A 19968-nucleotide genomic window follows, 5' to 3' on the forward strand; every position below is an offset into this window, starting at 1 on the left:
AGAGAAAGACATAAAAGTGACCGGAGAGACTACTTTTTTCATGTAGAGATGGTGCATGTATGGAAGCTACTGTCAGGGGAAGTGGTGGCAGCTAGTACAGTTACACCATTTGAAAGGCATCTGGATGGGTATGACGAGGAAGGGTGTAGAGGGATTTGAGCCAACTGCTGCCATATCGTACTAGATTAGGATAGGATATCTGGTTGGCACAGAGGAGTTTGACTGAAGGTTCTGTTTCCGTGCTGTATATGTCTGTGGCTCTGCCCTAGGATGAGCTTCATCATTCACAGTGAATGGGGCAGTATCACAGAGCACAGGGGTTGGGGGCTATTCAGCCCATTGCGGCTATACTCTCTCCCTCTGGACATGCTGCCAATCTGCCCTTATTCCCCTCCCATTTACCCGAAGCACTCCAAATTTCTCCTCAAATAGTTAAATTCCAGAGATGTACAGCACAGAAACAGAACATTCGATCTAACTTGTCCAAGCCACCCATTTATCCCAAATTAATCTTGTCCCATTTACCAGCACTTTGCCCACATCCTTCTAAATTTTCTTAATCTCGTACCCAGTCAGATGACTTTCAAATGTTGTAATTGTACCAGCCTCCACACTTCCTCTGGCAGCTCATTCCACGCTCAGCTTGAAAACATTGCCCCTTAGATCCCTTTAAAATCTCTTCCCTCACACCTTAGGCTTGTTCCGTCTAGTTTTGTACCCACTTAACTTTGGGAAAAGACCCTGGTTGTTCACCCTGTCCATATCCTTCATGATTTTATGTACCTCGAAAGTCATCTCTCAGCATCCGATGCTCCAGGGAAAACAGCCCCAGCCTATTCAGCCTCTCCCTATAGCTCAAATCCTCAACCCTGGCAACACCTTTGCACATCTTTTCAGAATCCTTTCAAGGTTTGTAATATCACTCCTACAGCAGGGAGACCAGGACCGAAAGCAGAATTCCAGATGTGGCTGAATCAATGTCCTGTAGAGCTGCAAAACAATGTCACAACTCCAATATTCAATGCATTGACTAATAAAGGCAAGTACACCAAACGCCTCCTTCACTACCCTGCCTATCCATGATTCCACTTTCAAAGAACTATCAACCTGCACCTCAAGGTCTCTTTGTTCAGCAACACTCCCCAGGACCTTCCCATTAAATGTGTAAGTCCAGCCCTGCTTTGTTTTCCAAAATGCAGCACCTCACATTTATCTGAATTCACTCCATCTGCCACTCCCCAGCCCATTTGATTGAAGTCCCATTGTACTCTGAGGTAACCTTCTTCCTGATCCAATTTGGTGTCTATTTAAAGTCACTGACCATAGCTCCTATTTTCACATAGGAATCATTGATATAAATGATGAAAAGCAGTGAACCCTGCACCGATCCTTCCACCGTATTGCTCATCACAGGCTTCCAGTCCGAAAGGCAACCCTTCACCACTACCCTCTGTCTCCAACCTTACAGCCAGTTTTATATCCAAATAGCTAGTTCTTCCACCTTGAATGTCTTTCTGAAGTCCAAGTTAGTGATTTACATAAACAAAGTCATGCTAAGTATCCCTAATCATTTTTTACCTTTCCAATTACATCTAAATCCTATCCCTGAGAAGCCCTTCCAACAACTTGCCTGACTCCAGGCTCACCTGTGTATTGTTCCCTGACCTTTCCTCATCACCTTTCTCAAATAATGGCGCCAGTCTTCCAGCACCTCGGTGATACAAATATCTCAGCGAGGGACCCAACTATCACTTCCCTAGCTTCCCACAAAGTTCTGGGATTCACCTGATCATGTATCAGGCATTTATCAATCTTGACGCATTACACAAGTTCCAGTGCCTCCTAACTTATATGGACACTTGTCAAGTTATCCCTATTTATTTCTCCAAACTCTCTCACCTCCATATCCTCCTTCAGTAAAAGCGGACATGAAATACGCAGATAGTATCTCTCCTGCCTCCTGCAGATCCATAGACAGCTTTGTTGATCTTTGAGGGTCCCTATTCTCTGCCTAGTTACTCTTTTGTCCTTAGTGTATTTCTAGAATCTCTTTGGATTTTCCCCAAACCCATTTCACAAAGCTCTCTCGTCCCCTTTTTGCCCTCTTAGTTTCCCTCGAGTATACTCCTACTGCCCCTATATACCTCTAGGGAGTCACACAAACCCAGCTGTCTGTACCTGCCATATCCCTCCTTCATTTTCTTGACTAGAGCCAGAATTCCTTTTGACAGGCAGCATTCCTTACACCTCCCAGTCTTGGCCTTAACAGGAACATACTGTCTATATACTCATTGTCGCAGGCCTATGGAGGCAATGGCAGATGAAGACAGAGAAACAATCAATCATTCTCAGTAAAGAGGCAGTGCTGGGAAAGATACCAGCCGAAAGGTAGATGGGTCTCCTGGCCGTGATGGAATGCATCCCCAGGGACTGTAAGGAATGGCAGTGGGTAAATAGCAAATACACTCGTGATAATTCACTAAAATGTGCTGACTCTGGGACGGTTCTAACAGATTGGAAAGCTGCAAATGTGATGCCAATATTTTAAAATGGACGTGTCAGCATAACTTCTGTAGTGGGGGAAATGTCTGATCTCTCAAGAAAGAAATAGTGAGCTATGTGGATAGAAATTGTCTCATCGAGCAGACACAGCATGGATTCATGAAAAGTGGATGACACTAAGATGAGTGGTAGAGCAATGTGTGCAGAGGCCACTGTCAGTCTGCACAGGGGTACAGAGAGGTTAATTGAGTGGGTAAGGGTCTGGCAGATGGAGGACAATGTTGGGATATGTGAGGTCATCCATTTTGGTCGGACTAACAACAAACTGGATGATGAAATGGTGAAAACATGCAGCAGGCTGCTGTACAGAGGGAGCTGGGTGTCCTTGTGCATGAATCACAGGAAGCTGGTTTGCAGGTACAGCAGGTAATTAAGGCAGTGAAGGGAATATTGTCCTTCATTGCTAGAGGGATGGTTATGCTGCAGCTGTACAGGGGGCTGGGGAGGCCACACCTGGAGTACTGTGTACAGGTTTTCGTCCCCTACTTCAGGAAGGATGTAATGGCGCTGGAGGGGGTGCAGAGCAGGGTCACTAGTTTGAGTCTGGAGTTGAAAGGGTTGCCTTCTGAGCAGAGATTGACAAAACTGGTACGAACCTCATTGGAATTTAGAATAATGGGAGATTGTATAGGAAAAATATAAAATTATGAAGGGAGTAGATAAGATAGAAGCAGGGAGGTCATTTCCACTGTGGACTGGACAAACTATGGTGCATAGCGACAAAATAAGGGGGTATCAGATTTAGGACTGAGTTCAGGAGAAACTTCTTCAGCTAACGGGTTGTGAAACTGTGGAATTCCCAGCTGATTGAAACAGTTGAGTCTTTCATCTTGAATGTCTTTAGGTCAAAATGTAGATTTACGAACAGGAAAGGAATTAAAGGTTATGGGAGAGAGCAGGAAAGTGGAGCTGAGGTCATGAAAAGATCAGCCCTGATCTTATTGAATGGCAGAGCAGGCTTGAGGGGCCAGATGGCCTACTCCTGCTCCCATTCCTTATGTTATGTTCCCACTTTCCGGCCGTCCCTTTACCTGGGAATAGCAAAGAAATATTGAAAGATTTCGCCTTGTTCAATCACAATTCACCTTTATCCAATTTAGAACAGCAACTTTTAGATCTGGTCCATTCTTTTTTGGAACTATTTTAAAACTGTTAGAATTATCAGAGAATCCAGACAGTGGAGAAGCAGGCCATTCAGCCCATCACATCCACACTGACCCTCAGACTCCCATCCTACTCATGTAATGCTGCATTTCCCATGGATACTCCACTCAACCTGCACATCCCTGAACACTGTGGGTAATTCAGCCTGGATAATCCACCCAGCCTGCACATCTTTAGATAGTGAGAGGAAACCAGAGCAAACAGACGAAACTCACGCAGATATTAACAATAAGGTGATCAATCCTTTCTTATTTCCCAGTTCCGTCCAAATTACTTCACTGAACGTACTGCCATAAATATCCTCCATAAGCACAACTGTAATGCTATCCCTAATCAAAAACACCACTCGCCCTCCTCTCTTGTCCCCCTTTCTATCCTTCCTATAGCATCTATAACCTGGAGTATAAAGCTGCCAGTCACATCCATCCTGGAGTCATGTTTCTATAATACCCATAATATCCCAGTCCCATGTTCAAACCATAACCTGAGCTCATCTGCCTTCCCTGTCAGGCCTCTTGCATTGAAGTAAATGCAGTGTAACTGCTCGGTTCTACTGCGTTCTGTGCCTTGCCCTTGCCTGCCTTGACTGTTTGACTTCTGAACTGTACCAGCCTCAGACTTACCTCTTTTCTCACTATCTCTTTAGGTTTACCCCCACTCCCTCACTGCTTTAATGCCTCCCGAGTAGCACTAGAAAATCTCCCTGCCCAGACATTAGTCACCTTCCAATTCAAGGACAATCCATCCTTGAATGGATTGAGTACCTGTATTTTATATTCAAAACATTCAACCAAAAGATCATAAGACAGGTATTTAAACTAACAAACCCTCACCCTACTGAATATTGGGGATTTTAAAAAATAAAATTGACTAAGATTTACCTTTCAAGAGACTGAAACTCACTGAGTTGATTCCCGGCTGAGAGTCACAGACAGACAGCATGGAAACTGACCGTTTGGTCAAACTCGCCAATGCCGATCAGATATCCGAACATAATCCCGTCCCATTTGCCAGCACTTGGTCGATATCCCTCTAAACCCTTCCTAATCATACACCCATCCAGATGCCTAATGGATGTTGCAATTCTACCAGCTCATTCCATAAACACACCACCGTCATGTGAAAGAGTTGCCCCTTGGGTTTCTTTTATACCTTTCCCCTCTCATGCTAAACTTATACCCTCTAGTTCTAGACTCTCCCACCCCAGTTAAAATATCTTGTCTATCTATCCGATCCATGCCCCTAATGATTTATAAACCTCTGAGATCTCCCCTCAGCCTCCGACACTCCAGGGAAAACAGCCCCAGGCTATACAGCCTCTCCCTACAGCTCAAACCCTCCAACCAGGGCAACACCCTTGTAAATCTTTTCTGAACCTTTCAAGTTCCACAACATCCTTCTGATAGGTGGCGAACAGAATTGAACTCAATATTGCAAGAGTGGCCAAACCAATGTCCTGAACAGCTGCAACATGACCTCCCAACTCCTGTACTCAATGCTCTGACCAATAATGTAAATCATACCAATCATCTTCACTATCCTATCTACCTGCGACTCTACTTTCAAGGAATAATGAATCTACACTGCTTGTTCAGCAACACTCCCCAGGACCTGACCATTAAGTCTATCCATTCTGCTAAGCTTTGCTTTTCCAAAATGCAGCACCTCACATTTATCTAAATTAAACTCTATCTGCCACTCCTCAGCCCATTTCCCCATCTGATCAAGATCCCATTGAAACCTGAGTTACCCTTCTTCACTGCCCACTGCACCTCCAATTTTTGTGTCACCTGGAAACTTACTAACAATCCCTCCTATGTTCACATCCAAATCATTTATGTAAATGATGAGAAGTAGTGGACCCAGCACCGACCCTTGTGGCACTCCACTGGTCACAGGCCCCCATTCCGAAGAACAACCCTCTACCACCACCCTCTGTCTTCTACCTTTGAGCCAGTTCTGTTTCCAAATGGCTAGTTCTCCCGGTATTCTGTGAGATCTCACCTTGCTAACCAGTCTCCCTTGGCAAACCTTGACGATCGCCTTACTGAAGTCCATATAGATCACATCTACCGCTCTTCGCTCAAAAATTCTCTTTGTTACTTCTTCAAAAAACAGCTCAGTCAAGCACATGACATGATTTCCCGCACACACAAAGCCACGCTGACTATCCCTAATCAGTTCTTGCTTTTCCAAATACATGCAAATCCTGTCCCTCAGGGTTCCCTCCTACAACTTGTCTGGCACCAACATCAGGCTCATGGGTCTGTAGTTCCCGGGCTTGTCGAAACCGCCTTCCTTAAACAATATCATCATATTAACCAACCCCCAGTCTTCTGGCACCTCAGCTGTGACTATCGCTGATACAAAAATCTCAGCAAGGGGTCCAGCAATCACTTCCCTAGCTTCCTACAGGATTTTAGGATACAGCTGATCAAATCCTGGGCATTTATCCACCTTTCTGCATTTGAAGACATCCAGTACCATCTTCTCTGTAATATGGACATTTTTCAAGGTGTCACCATCGATTTCCAACATTCTATATCTTCCATATCCTTCTCCACAGTAAATGCTGATGCAAAATACTCGTATAGTATCCCCTCCCCACCCCATCGCCTGCAGATCCATACACAGGCTGCCTTGCTGATCCTTGAGGAGCCCTAATCTCTCTCTAGTAACTCATTTGCTCTTAATGTATTTATAAAAACCCTTTGGATTGTCCTCACCCTATTCGCCAAAACTGTGTCCTGTCCCCTTTTTGCCTTACTGATTTTCCTCTTAAGTATACTTCTATTGCCTTTATACTAGAAGGATGTTTTGGATTGGAATAAATGCCAAATATTGCATCTTGATAAAAGGGCAGGACTTAAACTGATTAAAAGTCGGGCCTTGAATAATGATATAGAACAAAGAGACCTCGGGGTTCAGATCTTTGCAGCTTATGTCACATGTAGACAGGGTTGTTCAGAAGATGTATAGCACACTTGCCTTCATTGCTCACACCTTTGAGTATAGGAGTTGGGACATTACATTGAGGTTGTACAGGATGTTGGTGAGGCCTCTTTTGGAATACTGTGCTCAGTTCTGGTTGTGCTGTTATAGGACAGATATTATTAAGTCGGAGTGGGTTCAGAAGAGGTTTACCAGGATGTTGATGGGAATGGATGCTTTCGGTTATAAGGAGAGGCTGGTAGGCTGGGACTTCTTTCACTGGAGTGTAGGAGGCTGAGGGGTGACCTTATTGGAGGTTTATAAAATCCTGAAGAGTATAGGTAATGTGAACAGCAGGTGCCCTTTCCAGGAGGGGGCGCGATTCAAGAGTGGGTACATACCTTTTAAGGTGAGAAAAGGAAGGCTTTAAAAAGACGTTCCGGATTTTATTTTTTGTTTTTGTACCGAGAGTGATTCACATGTGGAATAAACTAGCAGAGGACGTGGTAGCTGTGAATACAATTACAATTTATTACAGCATTTGGCTCAATGGTTAGCACTGCTGCCAAGGACACAGGTTCAATTCCTGCATTGGCTGGCTGTCCATGTGGAGTTTGGATATACTTCCCCGTGTCAGCGCGGGTTCCTCCAGGTGCTCCCGTTTTCTCCCACCAGCCACAGATGTACAGGGTATCTGGCCGTGCTCAATTGCCCATAGTGTTCAGGGATGATTGAGTTTAGTGAATTAGTAAGGGGTAAATGTAGAATAAAAGGGTAGGGGAATGGGATTCTAAGAGGTAAAAACATTTAGACCCGTATATCGATAGGGAATGCTAGGATGGATTTGGACCAAGTGGAGGCAGATGCGATTAGTTCAGTTCGAATTTATGGTTGACACGGACTGGTTGGACCACAAGGTGTGTGTCAGTGCTGTATAACTTTATGACTCTAACACTCGCTATTTCTGTAAATTCCTCTATGCTTGGAACTCTCCCTGTCAATGCCAGCTCATCCAGTCTTACAACTCTTCCTTATCTCGATAATTCCTCTCCAGCCTCAAAACCCAAAAACCTCTATCAGAAATATCTCTATCTCTGTCACATCCTCCATCCTCAGAATCCTTTCCAACATTCATCTCCTCCACCTTTATTATCCTCCCTATCTCTAATCCCCTCCAGTCTCTCAAAGCTCTGCTATATGTGCCTTTCTTTATTTCCAGCCTCCAGGACACCCAATTTTTATTTCTCACTTGATGATGGCCCTTTCTGATTCCTGAGCTGAGCTTCTGAATTTCATCTTAAAACTCTCCGTCTCACTTACCTCCCAAAAACATCGACCAACCATGTGTCATCTATTCTAGTATCACCTTTTCTGACCTGATGTCCAATGGAGCCTGTCATATTCCTATAACAAACATCTCAGCTGTATACAAAACAGAAAAATACTCTGGTGATCCATCTGTGAGAAAGAAAACTACCACCGAACCATCCTGATCTATTTTCCAGTACTTGTGGAAAAGTCTCACCTATCATGGCATCGCAATTGCACACTAAATACATCTCAAATGTTTTCGGGATTTGTGTCTCCCACCCTTACAGACAGTGAGGTTTAGTGCAACTCTTGCTCTATGATGACATCACCCACAGGAACACAGAGCAGCTGGGTCTGTGCAAACCAGAGGTCGCCCATACATTGGGAAGGATGGCAGGGTCCCTGAGAGGGGGCACAGGAGATTTACCAGGATGGTACAAGGAATGGGGGATTTTAGTTGCAGGGACATGGGTGTGAATGGTACAGATCAAGAATATCCATCTACAATAGATGGACTCTGCTTTCTAACCTCTCCCCTTGCCTGGGCTGGGTAACCCTCCCCCCACCTTGTCCCAGTCGGTTCCCTCAACTCAGCACCGCCCTCCTAACCTGCAATCCTCTTCCTGACCTCTCCGCCCCCACCCCACTCCGGCCTATGACCCTCACCTTGACCTCCTTCCACCTATCCCACCTCCATCGCCCTCCCCTCCCCCAGTCCCTCCTCCCTACCTTTTATCTTAGCCTGCTTGGCTCTCTCTCTCTCTCATTCCTGATGAAGGGCTCGAAACGTCGAATTCTCTATTCCTGAGATGCTGCCTGGCCTGCTGTGCTTTGACCAGCAACACATTTGCAACCTTCATGTTAAACCTACCACCAGTCATCTCTCCCTAATGAGAGAGCAGCCCTATGGTCTGGTCGGACAATGCTGCCTTTACCTTTTACACAGTGATTCCACTGTACCCCGGGGTGGGGAGAGGGAATGCTGAAGGTGGGGGATGGGACACCACTCAGGCACAGTGCTTTGTCCTGGAGGATGTTCACTTTCTTTAATATTGTTGGGGGCTGTAATGATGCAGGCAAGTGGAGAATGTTCCAACACAATCCTGATGTGTGTCTTATAGAGAGCAAACAGACATTGGGGAATCAGGGATTTGGGGAAACTGATTGTTCTCCTTGTAGCAAAGGAAATTGTGGGTGCCCTGTGACAGAGGGGTTTACAGAAATTATACATTAGAATAATCAACCTTATACTCATCAGCTCATCATAAACTGTTGACAAGACATATAAGAAAGACTTGGGGTAGATCTATTGACAGGATGGTTTGGTTCAAAGGAGAACTTCTTTGCATCAAATAGGAATGAGCTGGAACACAATACTCACAACGAAATGCAAATATCCAGGTCCTGATGAATTGAGTAATTCTGTCAGAGTTTGGTCTTACAAATACTGAGGTTACCATCTGAATGTCCACCAGTAATACAAGTTTATAAAATCCGTCACTGTCAGATCAGGTTAGAAACTCGCACCATCCCCTCCTCCTGGCCCAGGATGACTGGACACATTACCCCTTGTGGAGGTCAGCAGTCAATTCAGGGGGAAATCTAAGTGGGTTTCTATCAGTTTCCATCTTGGGACTTTATGTGACTAAACAGGGCAGATCTTTGACACATGGGAGAGAATTTTCCAAGTGTTAGTGAGATGTGGAGAGCAGGATTTGCTGCTTCTTCTTTCCTTCTGTGCTGCCGCTGTGCCTCATCAATAAGACTTGGGGGGGGGGGGGGTGAAAGGCTCATGCAGCTTCAGGGGCAAGTTGTCTCCATTCTGACCAAATAGGCAGCAAGCTTCTCCCAGTCATTCCATAGAGTATCCCTTAAAAGACAGGAACTCTGCATGCTTCCCACTGCCCAGTGTTCCCAGGAAAAGTTTAGAAGAATGATGGGGAAAATCTCCTAGGAAAGGCATAACAGTAAAGTTCCAAAAGGACTATAAACAGTTTACAGAGAGGGATCCATCGGAGAAGTGGGCAACAAGTCGGCAAATGGAGTATCACTTGGGAAAATGTGAAGTTGTTCATTTTGGAGGAGATAATAAAAGAACTGAGGACTATTTAATTGGTGGAAACTGTAGAAAGCTGCACCACAAAGGGAGCAAGAGAGAAATGTGCAGGAAACAAAGCAAGTTAGCACAAAGTTACACCAGGTCATCAGGAAGGGGAATGGAATATTGCTCCTGATTTCAAGGGATTTGCAGTGTAAGTGTTTGAAGTATATACCTGAGAGCAACTTTATATAGTGCGAGTGAGACCACATCTGGAGTAATGAGAAAAGTTTTGGTCCCTTTATTTAAGGTGAGACATCACTTCATCGGAGGCATTCAGAGAAGATTGACTGGGATGATCCTTGGTTTGAAGGGATTCTCTTTGAAGAAAAGGCTGAAGAAGTCGGGACTCTACTCACTCGATTTGGGAAGAATGAGAAGGGAACTCTTTCAAACATATCGGCTTCCTCAGGGGTTTGACAAGGTAAAGACTGACAGGATGTATCCCAGCATGAGGGAACCTAGAACCAGACTCTGGGTCAGTCGCGGAATCAAGGGTTCTGTTTTAGTTTTGTCAACTTTAATGCAACACCAACACGGGTAAGGGGTTTCAGTAGCAATGGAGCTGGGGCGAGGGGGAGACAAGCAACATTTTACAGATTGGAATTCCTGCTGCTTGTGATTGTGTAGATGTCTGATCAGAAGGTCACCTTGGGGTCAGAATAGGAGAGCAATATTGTGAAGAGTGTAGTTCTGCCTCAGACAGTTCCCAGGGAGAGGGAGGGGCTCAGCAGTGAGGGAAAGGAATTTGTAACATCAACTGAAGGCAATGGGTTTAACCATTGCAATGTTTCATTGGAGGAAATTGCAGCCAATCGCGTAGTGGGAGTGTGATGAGCAGTTTGATAACTGAGTAATGGAGAGGGATGGTGGGGAGGGAGAGCTGGGCATTGTCAGTGTACATGTGAAACCTAACAGTGCTTTTGGACGATGTCACTTCCTGGCAGTATGTAGGTGAGAAACTGGAGGGACCAAGGATAGATCCTTGAGGGACACCAAATACAAGGAATTCAGAAAGGAAAGGGAGAGTGGAGATGGAGATGGATTTTCCAACAACCTTGAAGTCAAATATTAGTTAGTAGCAGAATGGGTGAGCAGGACGTAACCAGAAAAGACCGACAGAACAAGGAACAATATCTGTGAATCGGTGAGGGGGAGTGATGATGATGATGAGGAGGAGCCTGACTCTTCATTCTATTTCTACATTCGTGAGATTACCCAACCCCACCCTCGTCTCAGCTCATTTACTGAAATACTTACTCCATCCCTGTGTTATCTCCAGACTTCATTATCCAAACACACTCCTGGCCAGCCTCCCACATTCAACTTACATATAATCTCAAGAATATCTAAAACTCTATTGCCCAAGTGCTCGCTTGCTCTATAACTTGTTGATCCAACAAAAGGCTCCCGTTTACAAGCAACTTAAAATTCTCACTCTTGATGTAATTCCTGGCTGTGAACATCCCTGTCTCCCTGCACCACACAACCTGTGAGACCTCAACAACTCATTTTCTGTCAGACTCCCAACGATGTGTTTATTCATTGCTTCACCGGATTGGCTGTTTCTACTGTTGCCAAGGCAACATGGTCTGGAATTCCTATCCTAATCCTTTCATATCTGTTTTTCTCCTTTAAGGTATCCCCGAAAACCTGCTTATTTGGCAATTCTTTTGATCACCTGACCTAATATACCCATCTGTTGCCTAATGTCAGAAATCATCAATAGTATTTCGTGAAATTATAAAAATAATAAAAATACAAACTGTTGTTGATTTGCACATACATTGTCAACTTTTCTCTGTCGCTGAGTGAATAATCTGTCATGTCTCTTACCCAATCACATTGTGGGAGCACCTTCACCACACAAACTGCAGCTGTACAGGAAGTCAAACATCACCCTCTCCCCACGCAATGGGGCTTTGACATTAATCACTGGGATCTGTGGAAGGAGAAACACAGTTGATATTTCAGGGAATGAAAATGTTGCAGAATTTGATGGTCAGAAATGGAAGGAAAATGCATTATTTTGTTGTAAAAAGGAATTATTCACTGGCAAAGTGATTGTGGAAAATTCAGTCCGTTTAGAGAGCAGCACGTTGTCAGGGGTTGGCCAGCAGAGGAAAATTAACTTACAAAAGGTCTGTGAAAGTAACAGTAAAACACTGAACAACCCAAACACCCTGTTTCCCAACACTTTAACTCCCCTTCCCGCTCCACCAAGGACATGCAGGGCCTGGGCCACCTCCACCGCCAAATCCCAGGCACCTGATGCCTGGAGGAAAAACACCTCATCTTCTGTGTTCGGATCCTCCAACCAGATGGGATCAATGTGGATTTCACCAGTTTCCTCATTTCCACTCCCCCCACCTTATCCCAGATCCAGCCTTCCAACTCGGCACCACCTTCTTGTCCATCTTCCTTCCCACCGATTGGCTGCTGCTTGACCTGCTGTGCTTTTCCAGCATCACACTCTGACACTGGAAACACCCTGACTCTGACACTCTGTAAAACCTGCCCTATCTCTCCCTGCCAGGCAAAGCTGTGCATGTGTCCCCCTGCAGCTTGCCCCTCACAAAGTTGGCTGCCACACTCCTGTCCCATGAATCACTGCCCCCAATAAAGATGGCGGCGCTCACTCGCACCATTCACCATTTGAAGCATTTTCCCGTTTGACACAAACACGGTCCTGGGATTTTCAGATTGGTGTTTTCCGATGTGCACTAAGTTCTGTAAAATGTCTCAGCCCGTTCCATTAAAATTTCCTTCTCTTCCTGGTCAATATGCCTTTCCTTTCCCCTGCCCTGCACCTTCACACATTCCCAATGCCTTGGTCACAACACACACTGTGCTGCCAGTGAAGCTGATCACGTGGTTGCTTATAGCCACGCCCCTCATTCACTCCGATTGGTTGGAGGACCGACAGGCACTGCCTGGTCTTCCAGTCCCATCCCCATCTTCTTCTAAGAGGTATAAGAGTGAGGGTTCATTCCTGTTTCTCCTGATGTCAGGCATTAACAACAACTACCTGCATTTTATGGAGCCTTTCACACTGACAATTCTCCGAAAGTGTTTCACGAATGCTGGAAACATTGATTAAAGAGAACAACTTTAAGATACATATTTAAGGAGGACAGAGGGGATTAGGAAAGATATTCAAGAGGTTTTTTTTTAGATTAGATTACTTACAGTGTGGAAACAGGCCCTTTGGCCGAACAAGCCCACACCAACCCTCGAATGAGCAACCCACCCAGACCCAAACCCCAACCCCTACATCTAACACTACGGGTAATTTAGCATGGCCAATTCACCTAATCTGCACACTTTTGGACTGTGGGAGGAAACCGGAGCACCCGGATGAAACCCACACAGACACGGGGAGAATGTGCAAACTCCACACAGACAGTTGCCTGAAGTGGGAATTGAACGCGGGTCTCTGGCGCTGTGATGTAACAGTGCTAACCACTGTGCCACCCGTCTGCAGCTGCAATCGTGGAGTGATGTTTGTGGGGAACAGCTTACAACGGAGACAGTTAGTGGTTAACCACAGCTTAACAACCCCATGTCCTAGCCCCCTACCCCACACACTAGGCCTTGCTCTCACAGCCTGTCATTACACACTACCTATGGTTTGCCACTAATAGTCTCCACTAACAGCTAATCACCCTCCCCCAGCCAGATCGTTATCTACTCCTTTATCCAACCATTCTTCTCGCTCTATCCCTACCTATCCTTTACTCCTTACATCCTCCCCGAAACCCTACCTTCTGCATATAAACCAACATTTGTTCTCACAGTAACATCAGCTGTGAGGATGGGACACCGGATCTGAAACGTTGACTCTGATTTCTCGTCACAGATGCTGCCAGACCTGCTGAGCTTCTCCAGAACCTCCTGGTTGTTGTTTCTGATTTACAGCATCTGCAGTTCTTTTGGATTTAATTTACCGGGAGTTTGTAATTCAGGTCCAACAGCCTCTGTCCCAGTCTCTGCTGTCTCCCCCACCCCCACCCAGTGACACTGCACCTGCACAGCTCATGGACAGGTGTTGTCTTGCTGGCCACACCCCTCATTCACTCCCATTGGTTTAAGGACCACACAGACTCTCCTCCCATTGGTCTGGAGCTGCCATCAATCAAGCCATCCCCCATTGTGAGGTGAGTGGTGGGCTCCTCGCTCTCTCTGCCTTGGGATGAGCTTCATCATTCACAGTGAATAGGGCAGTATCACAGAGCACAGGGGCTGGGGGCTATTCAGCCCATTGAGGCTGTATGCTCTCCCTCTGGAGATGCTGCAAATCCGTCCCAACTCCCCTCGCATTTACCCACAGCCTCCCAATCTTTCCATAAAAAGTAAAATTGCAAATCTGTTTGAGAACACCTGCTGAATCTGTGTCCACCCGCTGTTCAGACTGTTCCAGATGCTCAGAATGTACTCAGTAAAATACAGGTCACATATTCACCTTATTTTCCATTTAACTTCAAGTAGTTACTAATATTGTGACATTGTTAACAATTCGCCTCTCTCTGCAAATTAAATATCCTAGAAACAAATTTGCACCTGGTCGAAATCACTGCTTAACCTTCTCAGATCCAAGAATTATCTGTGCTGAGATGTACAGCTCAGAAACAATGGACCAATTCGCCCATGCCAACTAGGAATCCTAAACTAACGGAGTCCCACTTGCCAGCTATTGGTCTGAATTCCTCAAAACCCTTCCTAATCACGTACCCAATCGGATGCCTTTGAAATGTTGTAATTGTATCAGTCTCCACTACTCCATCTGGGAGCTCATTCCATCCACACCCCACACTCAGCTTGAAAACGTTGCCCCTTTGATCCCTTTTAAATCTTTGCCCTCTCAACTTAAACCCACGTGGTCTTGTTTTGGACTCACTTAACCTGGGGAAAAAAAGACCCCAGCTGTTCACCATATCCACGCCCCTCGTGATTTTATAAATCTCCCAAACGTCACCTCTCAGTCTTTGATTCTCAAGGGAAATTAACCCCAGCCTATTTAGCCTCTGTGTTGCCCAAATCCTCCAACTGTAGCAAATCTTTGTAAATCTTGTCTGAACCATTTCAAGTTTCACAACATCCTCCTCAGAACAGGAACATTCGAAATGAAAACGGAATTCCTGAAATGGCTTTATCATAGAACAAGGAACATAAAAAAATACAGCGCAAAACAGGCACTGTGGCCCTCGATGTTGCGCCGACCCAAACGCACCTAACCTACACGAGCCCACTATCCTCCATTTGCCTATCCAATGCCCGTTTAAATGCCCATAAAAAAGGGAGAGTCCACCACTGCTACTGGCAGGGCATTCCATGAACTCACGACTCGCTGAGTAAAGAATCTACCCCTAACATCTTCCTATACCTACCTCCCCTTAATTTAAAGCTATGCCCCCTCGTAATAGCTGACTCCATACATGGAAAAAGGTTCTCATTGTCAAATGTCCTATACAGCCACAATATGACGTCCCAGCTTCTGTATTCAATGCATTGACCAATAAATATAAGCATACCAAACACCACCTTCACCAACTACCGACCTGCGACTCTACATCCAAGGAACAATGTACCTCTTTTTTCAGCAACACTCCCCAGGAACTTACCATTAAATACATTAAGTCCTGTCCTGATTTGCCTTACCAAAATGCAGCAGCTCACATTTGTCTAAATTGAACTCCATCTGCCATTCCTCACTCGAATGGCCCATCTGATCAAGATCCTGTTGTATTCTAAACTAACCTTCTTCACTGTCCACTACACCTACAATTTTGTATTTTCTGTAAACCTACCTCATATATTCACATCCAAGTCATTTATTTAAGGACCCAATATCCATTCCTGCAGCACACTGCTTTTCAGAGACTTCAGTCCACAAAGCAACCCTTCATCACCACCCACTGTCTCCTACCTTCAAGCCCGTTTTGTATCCAAATAGATAGTTCTCCCTGCATTCCATGTTATCTAACCTTGCTAACCAGTCTGCTCTGTGGAACCTTGTTCAATGCCCATATAGACAATGTCTACAGTCTGTCTTCATCAATCTTCCGAGCACTTCTTCAAAAAAAACCTCAATCAGGTTAGAGTGACAATTTCCCACGCACAAAGCCGTGCTGACTCTCGAATCATTCCTTGTCTTTCCAAATACATGTAAATCCTGTCGCTCAGAATCCCTTCCAACAACTTGCCTGCCACTGCCTTCAGGCTCACTGTTCTCGTGTTCCTTGGCCTTTTGTTACCACCTTTTAATAAAAAAAAAGGCACCCGTCTTCCAGCACCTCACCTGGCACGAACGATAATACCAATATGTCAGGGAGGGGCCCAGCAATCACTTCCTGAGCTTCCCACAAATTTCTGGAATACACCTGATCAGGTCCCAAGGCTTTATCCACCTTGATGCAATTTAAGACATCCTGAAACTCCTCCTCTGTAACAGACACTTTTCAAGTTATCACTATTCATTTCTCCAAACTCTCTAGCTTCCACATCCTTCTCCAGTGAAAAAAAAGACATGGAATATTAGAGGTGCGAGGTAGGAGCGAAGGACTTCTGGGAAGGTGAGTCTAACTCAGTAGCTGAGAGAGTAGCTCAGACTGAGCTGTCTCAGTCCTCAAGGACATAACTGTTCAAATGGGGTTTGCAGCAGGTGGTGAGGGAACCAGCAAGAGGGAAAAATATACTACATCTTATCGTTATGAATCTACCAGCTGCAAATGCATCTCTCCATGACAGTATCGGTAAGAGCGACCATCCCACAGTCCTTTTGGAGACAAAGACTCGCCATAAAGTTGAGAAAAACCTCCCTTGTGCTGAGTGTTACTATCACCGTGCTAAACGGGACAGATGTAGGAACTCAAACTGGATCTCTCTGAGGCACTGTGGGATAACAACAGCAGAACTATACTCCAGCACAATCTGTAATCTCATGGGTTTGTACATCCCGCACTCACCCATCACAATGGACAGGAAAGGACGGCATGCCATGAGCAGCACCAGGCATACCTAAAAATGAAGTGCCAACCTGGTGAAGCTACCAAGCAGGACTATCTGCATATCAAACAGCATCAGCAGCAAGCAACAGAGCTAAGTGATCCTACATCCAATGGAGTGGATCAGGGCTCTGCAGTTCTGCCACACCCAGTTGTGAATGGTAATGGACAATTAAACAACTCGTTGCAGGAAGCACTACAAATATCCCCACCCTTACTGATGGAGGTTTCGCACATCCATGCATAAGATAAGATGACAGCATTTGCCAAAATTTTCAGCCAGATACAAGGTGGGATGATCCATCTCAGCCTTCTCCAGTGGTTCCTCATGTCACGGATGTGAGCTTTAAGCCATTTCAATTTAGTTTGAATAATATCAACAAAATGGTTAAGTAGTGTAAAGGCTATGGGTCCTGCTAACATTCTGGCAATAATACTGATAGCTTGTGCTCCAGAACTTGCCCCCCACCAAGCCACGTACCGCTCCAGCACTGGAATCTACCAACAATGTGGAACATTGCCCAGGGATGTTCAAATAAAAACACAGGGCAAATCCAATCTAGGCAATTTTCCTCCATCAGTCCAACTCGATCAGCAGTAAAGTGATGGAAGCAGTCATTAGCAGGACGAACAAGCAGCAGCTGCTCAGCAACAGCCAGCTGAGTGACACTCATTTTCGGCTCCACCAGGGCCACTCAGCTCCCGATTGTGTTACCGCCCTGATTCACAACCTGACAACCAGCTGAATCCCAGAGGTGAGGTGAAGGGGACAGCTCAGTCCCACTCCAACACCACTATTTCTAGCTGATTCTACCCTCGTCTCAGCTCATATACTGAAACTCTCATCCATGGTGTGTTATCTCCAGACTTAATTATCCAAACACACTCCTAGCCAGCCTCCCAAATTCAACCTCCCTGTAATCTCAAGAAAATTTGAAAACTGTCATCCATGTGCTCACTTCTCCCCAAACATGTTGATCCATCAAAGGGCTCCTATTCATAAGCAACAACAATTTAGAAAACTCACTCTTCATATAATTCCTGGCTGTGATCATCCCTAGCTCCCTTCACCACACATCCTTTGAGACCTCGACAACCCATTTTCTTCGAGACTCCCAATGATTTGTTAATTCATTACTTCAACTGTGTGGCTGATTCTACAGTTGCTAAAGCAACATGGGCTGAAATTTGCAGACAAAACCTCACAGGTCTGCTTTCCACTTTTAAGACATCCCTCAAAACCTACTTTTTGGCAATGCTTTTGGTCAGCTGACCAAATATCTCCATCTCTGGCCTCATATCTAAAGTCCTCAATAATATTTTTGTGAAAGCATGATAATAAAACTACATACTGTTCTTGGTTTGGACATTATCTTCAAATCATCACTGTGGCTGTAATGAATAATCTGTAATGTCTCTTACCCAACCACATTGTGGGAACACCTTCACCACACAAACTGCAGCTGTACAAGAAAGTCAAACATCACTCTCTCCCCAGGCAACAGGGCTTTGGCATTAATCACTGGGATCTGTGGAAGGAGAAACACAGTTGATGTTTCAGGGAGTGCAAAATGAATTACAGGGAATGAAAATGGTTCAGAATTTGATAGTCAGAAATGAAAGAAAAATACACTTGCTTATTGGAAAAAGGAATTCTTGACTGTCAAAAATATTCAGGAAAAAAGTAATCTGATAATAGAGCAGCACATGGTCAGGGGCTGGGCCACAGTGAAAAACTCATTTACAAAGGGTCTATAAAAGTAATAATATAATACTAAACAGATGAAAAATACACAAATGGTTCGAGACTGAGGAGGCTAGACATTGACAAAGTGGTCCTGAGGGAGCCCAGAGGTGAATCAGAGCAGGATTGGCTGCTGTCATCACAATGACTCTATACCAGAGAAAGGCTGCACATGCGCCTGGCTGCACCTTGCCCCCTACAAAGATGGCGGCCGCGCACGTGTCCAGTGAATCGTTGTCCCGAATAAAGATGGCGGCTCTCACTCAGCCCTGCAGCCGCGTGGAGGCCATTCCCCGTTTACTGCAAACACAGGACTGAGACGTTCAAATTTGTTTGTAAAATCTCTCTGCTCATAGCAACACAGCTTTTCTCCCGTTTCCCTGTTTATTTCTTTCCTTACCGTCTCCATTCTCTCCAAAACTTCCCGAGCATTCATTACAGCGACTCTGCGTCGGGCGCGAGGGTGATCACATGGTTTACGTTAGCTCCGCCCTTCGTTCACTGTGATTGGTTGGAGGACTAACCTCCCGCTAGGTCCTCCAGCTCCGCCCACCGTCCTTTCATTGGTCCGGTGCTGACATCAATCACCCGGGGGTCACTGTTGGCTGGAGCATGCGCAGTGTGTCCTGCTTTTGCTGAGATGTTGGGTCATGTGATGGGAGGTAACAACAATGACTGCAGATGCTGGAACCCAGATTCTGGGTCAGTGGTGCTGGAAGAGCACAGCAGTTCATGCAGCATCCAAAGTGCAGAGAAATCGACGTTTCGGGCAAAAGCCCTTCATCAGGAATAAAGGCAGTGAGCCTGAAGCGTGGAGAGATAAGCGAGAGGAGGGTGGGGAGAAAGTAGCATAGAGTCCAATGGGTGAGTGGGAGGGGATGAAGGTGACAGGTCAGGGAGGAGAGGGTGGAGTGGATAGGTGGAAAGAAGACAGGCAGGTAGGGCAAGTCCGGCCAAGTCATGGGGACAGTGCTGAGCTGGAAGTTTGAACTAGGGTGAGGTGGGGGAAGGGGAAATGAGGAAACTGTTGAAGTCCACATTGATGCCCTGGGGTTGAAGTGTTCTGAGGCGGAAGATGAGGCGATCTTCCTCCAGGCATCTGGTGGTGAGGGAGCGGTGGTGAAGGAGGCCCAGGACCTCCATGTCCTCGGCAG

The sequence above is a fragment of the Hemiscyllium ocellatum genome, unplaced genomic scaffold (genome assembly GCF_020745735.1).
Source record: "Hemiscyllium ocellatum isolate sHemOce1 unplaced genomic scaffold, sHemOce1.pat.X.cur. scaffold_383_pat_ctg1, whole genome shotgun sequence".
Lineage (NCBI taxonomy): Eukaryota > Metazoa > Chordata > Chondrichthyes > Orectolobiformes > Hemiscylliidae > Hemiscyllium > Hemiscyllium ocellatum.